The sequence below is a fragment of the Bombyx mandarina genome, chromosome 12 (assembly GCF_030267445.1).
Source record: "Bombyx mandarina strain Sakado chromosome 12, ASM3026744v2".
NCBI lineage: Eukaryota > Metazoa > Arthropoda > Insecta > Lepidoptera > Bombycidae > Bombyx > Bombyx mandarina.
Genome location: NC_143219.1, coordinates 1,104,643 through 1,116,082, shown reverse-complemented (window position 1 = coordinate 1,116,082; position 11,440 = coordinate 1,104,643). Strand labels below are relative to the sequence as shown.

Sequence of the window (11,440 nt, the reverse complement as noted above, 5' to 3'; positions counted from 1 at the left end):
TAAGTGTTTACCGTAGCCCATAGACATCCACAACGTAAACGCCGCCACCCACCTTGAGATATGAGTTCTAAGTCCTCAGAATAGTTACAACGGCTGCCCCACCTTTCAAACCGAAACGCATTACTGCTTCACGGCAGAAATAGGCAGGGTTAGAATAAGTTTGGGTATCACAGTCGCCGACTCGAAGCAGCCCCGGTTGTGCCGCCGAGAGATTGAGTGGTATCCCCGCGAGAAGCTGCAATAGCCATTTAGGCTACCAGCGAATATGTTGGAAAAAAAACAAAGGAAGAAAAAAGTGGTATCTGCCTACGCGCGATTTGAACTTATAGTCGCATCGTTTGATGTTCCAGTACAACGGACGACCTCTCTACGATTCTGTAGATAAGCTGTTCAGAGCTTTTATGGTTTACTGTCGGATAGCTTTTTTACTTCTTGTCACACATACACCCACCAATTTAAAGCACAAAAACAATTTATTCACGAATGTAGTTATTGTCATTGTTATTGTATGCAAGTCACGCAAAGAGCGATAGAATGGGCTATGTTAGGCGTTTCTCTACGGGATAAAATGCGCAATACCGAAATCCGCAGAAGAACTGGTTTGACTGACATAGCCAAAGTGATTGCTCGGAAAAAGTGGAAGTGGGCCGGTCACATATGCCGTCGCACTGACAATCGGTGGGGCACTAAAGTACTGGAGTGGAGACCTCGTACTGGACGTCGTAACGTGGCCAGACAGCCAACGAGGTGGACCGATGACCTGGTCAAGTAGTTGGTAGAGATTGGATGAGAAAGGCAAGAGACCAAAGAGAATGGTGTGCATTCGAGGAGACCTACACTCAGCATTGGGTGAACACGGGTTGAAAAAGAGTAGTTATTGTAGGTGGTAGTGCATGCGGTAGAGATGCGAATGTTGAGATGGATGTGTGGAGTGACAAGAATGGACATGATAAGGAATGAGTATATCAGAGGAAGTGTCAAAGTAGCCCCGGTAATTAACAAATTAAAGAGCGGACGGTTAGCGTGATGTGGACATGTGATGCGTAAAGAGAAAATGCATGTGACTAGGAGATGTATGGAAATGGTAGTGTAAGGTAGAGGGGGAAGAGGTCGACCGAAGAAGACATGGATGGAGTGTGTGAATGACGATATGAGAGAGAAAGGAGTGAGTGTTGAGATGACGGCTGATAGAAGAGAATGGTAGAGAAAAATTAGCTGTGCCGACCCCACCTAGTGCGATAAGTTTGAGAAAAAGAAGAAGAGTTATTGTAGGTATTTCATTCCCAGCATTACCATTTTCATAACTGTCGTAACAATTCAAAACACTACAGCTTTAACCTCCTTTGTTATATTAATCTATATCTGAATACTAATTTTTAACGTTAATATAATTATTATTGATTTGTTCGCGTATTATTTATGGTTAGTGACATTTTGAAGGCCACAAAACAGATACGTTACAGGTAAACTCGCATTTAAATATTGTGAGAATATTTTTAATGTAGTTCTTTCTAACATTTTAAACAGTTGTTGATTAAAATTATGTTTAGCATTACATTTAAATCATCTAAAAAGTTTACGCTGTAACTGGTTCCCATGTAGTTATGTATGTATATATGCATGTATGTATATTGCAACTTCAGAATTAAAGGGGCTTAACTAAAAATTTTAAGAAAATGATTTTTATACTTTGAACTACTTATTTATTTAACAATATTTTTAAATTAGAAATGTCATTATTTTAGTTAAAAAAGGATAAAGTACACTTTCGGCCCCTTTAAAATCTTTAGTTAATTTAAGGATTAAAGTGTTAAAATCAAAACTGAAAAATTACAATTCTTCAATTACATTTTTTTTGGCGTTTACCAAAAAATCAAGAATTTTGGATTAAGCGACTTCAATTCTAAAGGTTCGATATATGAGAATTAGAAATGCCTCTGTGATCATTCTTAAGATAATTTTTCCGTAAACAAATGATATTTACAAAAAAACCATACAAGAAACCGCTTAGCGTCTTAAAAAAAAATATTGCCAATTTTTTTTGTTTAGACGGGTAGACAAGTTGAAGGTCCATCTGGTGTTGAGTGGTTACGGGAGCCCATAGACAACGCCACATTTGAGACATGACTTATAAGTCTCAGTTCTAGTTTTTTTTTTAACGACCAGGTCGAGATTTAGTATTGTAGGATCCTAGCATTTTAGCCGTTGGGCCAGGCGAGTTCCTATTCTATAGTAGAAAGGCTTCGTCAAGTCTGCATCAATCAACTGCATCAAACGCATTACTGCTTCGTTATAAACGCGCGGGCTCACAAGGCATACCACCATTGTCCTTCTAGTCTCGACTGTTACTAGACCACACTTTTTTTTTTCTCCTACCTATGCTGATAGCCTTGAGAGTCTATTTCAGCTTCACCCTAACATGTAGGTGAGCTCACGGGGCTCAAGCCGGAAGGTTTGCTAACACTGGCCCTATCAAGGGCAGTGCTTCGCAGAATCTACCACCGGATCGGAAACGCGACTTACAGAGAAGATCCGGCGAGAAACCCAGTGGGGAGACCACACAATGCGTATTACTTAATATTAAATGTTTTTAATGATTGAACCATAACCGGACACCGTCGACCTTGTCCCCGGAGCAACGCGAGCCAACACGCAGCGCCCTTCTAACGCCTATAATCTATAAAATCCGTTCATATGGGCGTTCATACATCTATTGAGCTTGAAATTGAATGGACTTATTTTTTATTTGCAAGTTACGTCGACTGTGGCAATGTCAGTGCGCTGTCGACTGACTGGTATCATGTTGCTTTCTGACATTGATAACTTTTTTATATTTATTTCTTAGATGGGTGGAAGAGCTGCTATTAAGTGATTACTGGAGCCCATAGATATCTACAACGTAAATGCCGCCACCCACCTTGAGATATTAGTTCTAAGGTCTCAGTATAGTTACAACGGCCGCCTTATATCCGAAACGCATTACTGCTTCACGGCAGAAATAGGCAGGGAGTTACCTGTCCGTGCGGACTCACAAGAGGTCCTACCACCAGTACATAGCATCTGTACATAGCATACTTGTAATATGTATCGTCATACGAATTGTTTTAAATTTATATCCTTAATAATGCATATTTAATTGACTTCAATTACGTAGGTGATATTCTGGATTTATTCGTCAAATTGACTTTCCTTTTTATTATCTTTATAATAAATAAGAAATCCGGCTTATATACCAACTTATTATAAAACCGTCTATAGTAAAAAAGCTTTTTAGCTACACGTGTAGCATGTGACCACAAAAGACCTCAACAATACCTTTTACGATCTGCGCGACAAACTAATCCCACACAACAGGATTATGCGAGGCTTTCGATTACAAATCGTTCCATCTAAATCAATAAAAAATACTATACTCATGTACTACACCCATTGTTTGAATTGTAAAGTTAAGTTGAAAGTCAAACATAAAATTCGTGAAAGGAGCAACCTTGACTTGATTGTCGTCGGTCGCAGCGAAAGTGAAATTGTAACGGAGAACTTACTGAATATCATTATAATACATTGAAGTTTGTAAATCGTACTTGAATAAACAGCGTATAAACAGAACGGACTCTCGTAAGCCCAAATATAAGTAATGCATATATATAAACGAAAGAAAAACAATACAAAACTTTATTACTTGCTCAGAGCTAGCTTGTAACTTGCCATTTTGATAACTTCAATTATATGCAATTAAAAACAATTAATTTCGTCTCTTTTTTATTCTGTTGATACCGGTCAGGTTAACAGGGCGAAGTTATAAAATTATTTTATCATTTATCATTCATATATCATTTATTCATACATACCTACATACCAGGCTAAAAAAACATGTTAAACATCAATCACCGGTCGAGATTTTTTCTATATTTTAAAAACTTCAGGACCCGTTGCGTATTTAAATCTACGGGATTTGCATTACACGAACTAGTTCGCTGATTTTGTGCACTTCCCACGGCCCGACCTTGCTTTTTGTCGACTTAATCGTGATCTACCCGCCTTTTGCACAATTAGACACGCAGCTAGTTTTACTAACATTACCTTTATTTCCTTATAGCTATTATATATATTTGTTTAAACCGTTTTTTGAATGTAAAAATTTTCGAAGTGCTACTTAGCTGTCGCATCCGACACGTATGCGTGACACTTATATATAACTATAGCAGATTTGAAACAGCTGACCGATTACCGCTGTCTCTTCTAAACCAATCTATAGACACAGCCCGTTGAGTTTCTCGCCGGATTTTCTCCGTGGGTCGCGTTTCCGATCCGCTGGTAGATTCTGCGAAGCACTGCTCTTGCTAGGAGTAATGTTAGCAACGCCTTCTGGTTTTAGCCCCGTGAGCTCACCTACACGCTAGGGCTACGCTGATATAGCCTCTCAAGGCTATCAGGTTAGGTAGGAAAAAAACCCAGCTGATTTGATTCAGAACAACGAGGATAGTGATCAACCGGTAGATCGCCATTCTCGCTGACGTGTTCCAACTCTAACACGTCGGAGGACATTGACCCTATTATGAAACCAGCTAGATATTATCCTCACTGTTTCTCAATTATATAGTTCGCAAAAAAAAATGAGTACGAAAATAATAATTTTAATAAACAAATTTCACACGTTCTGCACTGTATGTATTACATGCGTAATGCGTTCTGTCGCCAGTGAAGGACAAGAAAACATCTAAACAATGCAGACTACATCGCGGCCTCGGGTCAGCGCAAGGATTGTAAAATCGTTCTAGCTTTCATAGAATTTATAAAGCCTTAGACATGGCATTAACAATGTAAATGCACGCCAACAGGATGCCAGTCGTGGACAAGTGTGAACATACTTCGCATTACGTTCACTGGGAACAGAGAAACTAAAAACGTAGTGATCATCTGTGCCAGTCTCAACCACAATTGAGGGAACTTCTTTTTCTTATAAATGGAAAAAATAATTTGTTTTTCCTACAAACATATATTCCTACTATACCAGCGAACGACATAGAAAGCCCAGTTGCTAAACGTGCAACCGGAACATCGGTCGGTACCTTTTTAGCCTCCAGGAGCTAATCTGGCTTCGCCTTGAATGGTGAGCGAGCTAACAGGACTCAGCCTAAAAGGATTTGCTAATATCTGCTTTAGCAAGAGCTTTGCTGAAGCTACCACCGAATAGGAATCGAGACTCACTAAGATGTTCCGGCGATAAACTGAGTGGGTCGATGGTGCCTATTTAATATGATCGTGTGCGCTAGTATCGAATGATACAACTGATCCAGTCTTGCAACAAGTATATTATATTTTTTTCTAAATAAACACTTTGACAAGACGTTTTCGCTTTTGATCATCTGTGACTCACCTACAATTAGGTATGCTATCGACTTTTTGGCGGGAACGCGAGAAGCGATGTTGTGTGATTTGTTTTATTTTGTCTATTTAGTGTTTCTTCAGGTTAAAATGTGTAATAACGGTGGTTTATTAACTATTTAATATCTGTGAAAGTGCAAAAATGTGGGAAAATGAAACAAAGTCGCTGGACGTAACTTCTCGAGATCCTCCAAAAAGTCCACTCAAAAAAATTTCAGTAAATGATCACCATTTTACTGAGATCATATTTCATCCCATATCATCTCTTTTCATTTAATTTCACTCCATACTATTATTTTTCATAAAAATAAGAATGTAAATTAAAATAAGACATGCCTTAAAAGTCTTAGTAACACGGTTATAAATTCCTTTCAAAAATTTGAACATAAATATGCCGTCTATTCTGCCGTCAAATGAGCTCAAAATGGAATGACCGTTAATCTAAGTAATTGAGAATTCCGTCTGAATCCGAATTCAGAGGGAATCATAGACATCACAACGTGACTGCCAGTTGCCACCATCTGCTACAAATGAGTAGTGACCCATACAGATATAATATAACAATAAAATATGAAAAAAATGCGCCGAATGGTATACATTAAAAAAAGGGAAATCATATCAATAAGTGATCATGTCTAAAGCTGGCCGTGAACTAATCTTTGAAGGTGCATTTCACTTACTTCTATGCAATTGTCCCTATCAGGATTCTACATATTTATTCTAATGCAATATTGATTTTCCCTCCGAAACAATCATGCACGATGTTGACAGATGTCAGAAACGTATCGAGGCAGCGGGACATTGGCTATTCAGCCAGTAATTTGTTACGATAACGTTCGTGTTCCGAAACCGAAACGAATAAGACTGCCGCGGGCTGCATCGCAAACGTCCCAACACCAACTGAATTATGTAGTTGTATCTTTGATTTCGAACCGTACGTTAATAGGAATAAGCGTGTATTCGTCTGTAAGATACTTGTGCGGAATGCCCCCGTGTGTTTCCACAGTAGTCGAACCGTTCCAGGTATGTCAAGGACCATTTGGCAAAAATACTTTCTTTCACTACAAAAAATAACTTGTAATATTTATTTTCACACGTAATTACCATTATGCGTCGATAATGCCTCAATTATGGGTTTCATTCGTTTAGAAATTCTCTTAATATCTGTATATAGTATTGTGAAAATGATTGGTTATGACAAGAATTTATAGCTTCAACTCATTACTTGATAATTCAAATCGGATTAGCCCAAATAGTAAATTTAATAAACAATAAATAAATTGATAAATTTGGTAAACTGGTTAAATTAAGAAACATAAAACCACAAACCTTGGAATATTATCAACATCAAGTTGACTTTTTGAAGTATTTGCCACACATTTTACCTTAAAATTACGTAAATTTCAATTGCTTCAAATGGTTTCAGGACTATTTTAAGTTACGAACCTAAAATTTGGTACAAAACTAAAACCTTCTTACGCTCCAAAAAGCGTCTCGAATTTGACACACTTCGGAATTGACATATCTGACAGTTCAAAAATGCACTAAAACCAAAAAAGAAATGTAACGCTACAATAAAACCATAAAACCATTTCCTGACAATGTCAATAATGTCGAAATATGCCAGATTTCCTTAACAGACATTGGAAGAGAAGCAACAAAGTGGTGACACGTAAAAGACAGTTGAGGAAATGTTTGCAGCTACGGTCGCCTTGCAGGCAAGAGGAGTGGTCCCCGATCGAAATCCAGTTCTGTAACATCGTGGCTTGGACTGGGGCAATAGTGATCACCGTAGTGATCCTGAGGTCCTTATATTTGCTTTATATGAAGCCGGAAGGTACATGAACAGGTATATGTGAAATCGGCGCGTCTACAATTATAGATAGACTCTGTGGCTGATCATCAAAAGATTTGATGACGTACCACAGATAGGGGTGGTAAGATATATCGTCACGAGCACACTTAGCAATCCCACACAACGCAGTGTGTAGGATTTCGTTACACAAATCCATTTGTGGCTTACCTTTCAGATATTTCGGTTGTATTTCCTATGAATTTGTAAGCTGTTAAAAATATGTGCCTATAACAAGAGGCTATAAACTACCACGTTATTAATATCGATAGTGTACCTTATAAAAATGTCCTTTGTTCTAATTTAAAGGATGGCAAGGGCAATTTTATTAATTCAAACTCCTTGTTACAGAATCCAGAATTAAAAACATGTTTAAATTTCGAAAACTCAACACAAAGCTTCTAAATGTTTAATCAAAAAAAAAAGGGTAGACTTTCTCGTTTGAAACGATCGATGTACATGAAAAATTCAAGATACCATATCGACTCGTATCAAGTGGAATTAAGGTACATATTGATATGGTCCGTGTTATTATTCGTAGCCCTTCTGGGTCTAAGGGCTTTGTATCTGAAATACAATGTTGAGGACAACGAGAATACGTTTCCTGTATGCTTGCATGAGTTTAGTTGAATAAACATATTAAAGATTTTTGTTTTTTTATTCTTTAAAATCCTTATTATAATTGAGATTCAACGAGGTACGAAATCTGCAGCCAAAATTCGGTATACGTTATCAAATCACTAATTTAATGTAAAAATTAATATAATATAATGTATGAAATTTCAGTAGCTAAAATAAATGATGTATTTACCACAGTACAATACTTTAATAATTAGAAAGTTATTCTTACAAAAGAAACCAATCATCGATCATCATTTTAGTCTTATCACGATTCGATCGCAAGTCCAAAATCCAACGCAGTGGTCTCCAGTCGTCGAAGAAGCACCTCGATTTCGTCTCTGGTTTAACCCGTAACCCTCTGGTTAAACCTTAGATTAAGCATTGTCAAAGTGTCGAACCACAAATGTAATCTAGATCTTTCATTACCAAAGCAGAAACAAGTATTAAAAAAAAACAAATTGAAAAAATAACGGTCTTGTCAACAGTGTTACACAAGATGACGCGTGCTCTTGTAATTGTTACAAAACATTTACATAACACACCGTATAATGTTAGATTTAACGGTGAATTAAAATAACTGTGGTGCGGATGGTCACGGGTTGATGTCTACAGTGTTCTCGAATAATGCAAATAGCTTTCAAATAAGTGACCTTTTTTTTCGTCTTATATTTATTTAGCGCCTTTACATTTCAATGGCAATATGTTTGGGGCCTTGCGAACATAGTCGCTACGACTACGAGAGCGCTTACGGCTTTGACAGATTCGTGGATCTATCATATCAGAACTATTCCGCCCACAATGATACCAATCCTTATCTGTGCCATTCATATCTAAAGCGACATTATATTCAGTTAAACGTCTAATTATATAATTATTTTCTAGAAAATCACGCGCTTCCTAATTTACGCAATGAAAAAAACAAAATGATTCTGTTAAAAAAAAGCATACGTACATTTTATCTGTCCGTTTTATCGACAAAACTAGTCTCCCATTAACCTTTAAGTCTATTTCCGATAAAGAAAAATACGTACAAGTAAATAATAGCCAACATAAAAAACCACACCAGAACCTTGAACTTTATGAATCAAATCTATCCTAAAGTCAATTAACTGCCAATTTGTATAGATATAGACATCCGTAATGCAAATTCTCGAATATGTACTTCCTCACACATATATAGCTAAAATTTAGTTATGTCTATGGCCAAAAGGATAAGACTCCGGGTGTATTTGTGTCAGCCGATTTTGCCAGTGTTCAAATAGCGCAGGAGGACACGAATTTTTCTATGAAATCATGACGAATTAACGAACAACTTATACGGCTTTAGAGTAAAATATATATTCGGATATTTAGTTTGAACTGTACGTACCATATTCCTGCCCCATACCGGGACTTCGATTGGAAAAAGGGAAAGCCTTGATAGAATACAATGAAGACTTCGACTGCATGTTTCAAAATGCATATATCGAAATGCAAATAACAATATTCGTAAGCTTCAGTGGTCAATTAGAATAAATAAAAATTAAAATAGAACGGTAAAAATGGCCGTATGAAAATCACCGTCTTCAATTCAAAGTATACATTCCAGAACAAGGTTAAATGGATATTGTATAATTTCAGGAATCTCTATAAATCCGATGTGTGTGTATGTTCCCCAGTATGTAGGTTCCGATTTCTGGATATCTTCAGAGTGGCCTGGCCGGTGATAGCGATCTGGCAACAACCGGATCGACGCCAAATCTAAAACCCGTCCAGCAAAACCAAAGGGTTTGCTATTTCAGGTTAAATTCCATAGTGTCGCAATTCGGGTTTGCTAGTTCATCAATTCAAAATCATCAGTTCAAAATCCATATTTTCTCGATTTTACCTAGCCTATCTCTTAATATTTGCTTAGTTCTAACTATCGTGTGTAATAATCGGCAGCTATAAATAAAACATTAGAACCGAAATACTCGTAAATTAATAATAGCTGTTTGGTGAAAACTTCCTCGCATCAAAACACCCATAATCGATTCTGAGTTATGATTAAAAAAGAAAAATATGCTTTAATGCCTAAAACAGAAAGGTTCATTTACATTCGTGCCTGATTAACAAAATTTCGAAGCTAATCAAAATGTTATTACCATTAAATGAAATAATATATTGATTTGTATACATAAATTTGTTTTTGCGCCGGAAATTCATAAATTCGTGAATCTGGTTGGGTTTTTTTTTAACGTAGGTGAACTATTGGAAAATGTGTTTTTAATTGCTGTATTTCAAGGTTTGAAAATATCTGGTACTTTTCTACTCGCTGGCCGATTTACAATAATCTAGCAATCGTTGCATTGATACAAGTCTCATAACCTCTACATCGCTGAACTCAAGATTGATTCGCGCCAGAAATAGGGTAAATTGACCTTGACTTGTGGGCTTGCATAGAAACAGAATTCGAGGAATATGTAGACAGAATTATGACTGAATTTGCGACGAACACGGGCCATTTTCAATACTAAAACCAACATTCACGGTCAAAATATACTCACTCAACACCCTACTCTGTAATAAAGACGTCAAGTAACCGTTACAAAAATAATACATGTCTGTAAAATCTATTATAATTGGTGCAGCGACGGTCGGTCCGGCGTGAGGCCGGGTCAAGGCTCAGAGCGGGCTTTGTCTTATTATCTGATCGACCTGAGGCCACTTCCCTGTCTGTACCGCAATCACATCGATTATTGTATAATTGACATTTTTATATTGAACGCAATCGACACGGATTATACCAGGGGACAGCTAGCTGATGGCATCTCAAATGTTTCTATTCTAAAACGAGGCATTAACACAGCTCGTTGTACCTACTTTAAATGTTATAAAAAATATCTATTCGTTAATTCCGGACATTCATGGATCAACAACCTCTCAAATCGTTTTAAATAAGCTGAGTCTTCACTTCAATTACGTCGATACGTCATTAAGAGGACTTCTGTTAATTTTGGAAAACAATGAATTTGTAAATTACGATTGAGTCATAACATAATTAATGATACCTCTCAAATATTAAGTGTATAATCTATGATGATACCTTTTTTAAGTGGCTATTCGTTTTGCATCGTGTTGAGCATATGGTCTTATTAGCCGCTATAATTTACTTATACCTTTGGCCGTTCCTATTGTAGAGTCTACTTTTATCCAGCTGTCGCGATATTTTACCTTGTGTATCTTCGTATTATTCAGTCAGATATGTAAGATTTACAGAAAAAGTATAATTTAATAATGTTACAAAATTATTAATATGCTCACCACTCAAACGTGACGATTATCTGTTGAACTTTTTGTATTTGAAATGTTCAGAATCAATTTCGTTATCGATATTGAAAAGCTTTATGAGTTATATGATCGTTACTGCGACCTCATAAAATCTGTTACTCACTCCAACATAAATGTTTGCTCTCACTCTGCGAAACATCGTGCCACATGGCGTCGCATCGCGAGAGCATCGGTATCGCAGGATCCGACTGATGCATGACCACGACCACTCTGTCAAGAGTGTACGAATAGGAAGAAGAAGAAGAAGTAACTGTAGTAGATACAGCTATACAA

The 11,440-nt window shown here is 37.0% G+C and overlaps 1 long non-coding RNA gene across 2 annotated transcripts; it reads left to right on the top strand.

The window, feature by feature from the left end:
* Nucleotides 1-6,862: 6,862 nt before the first annotated feature.
* Nucleotides 6,863-7,885, top strand: LOC149501721 (uncharacterized). 2 transcript variants are annotated; one of them, XR_016323933.1, is made up of 2 exons: nucleotides 6,863-7,222; nucleotides 7,589-7,885. It is a non-coding gene; the product is annotated as an uncharacterized LOC149501721 (long non-coding RNA). The 2 variants fall into 2 exon arrangements; XR_016323934.1 differs by having other exon boundaries at nucleotides 6,863-7,234.
* The last annotated feature ends 3,555 nt before the right edge of the window (nucleotides 7,886-11,440 follow it).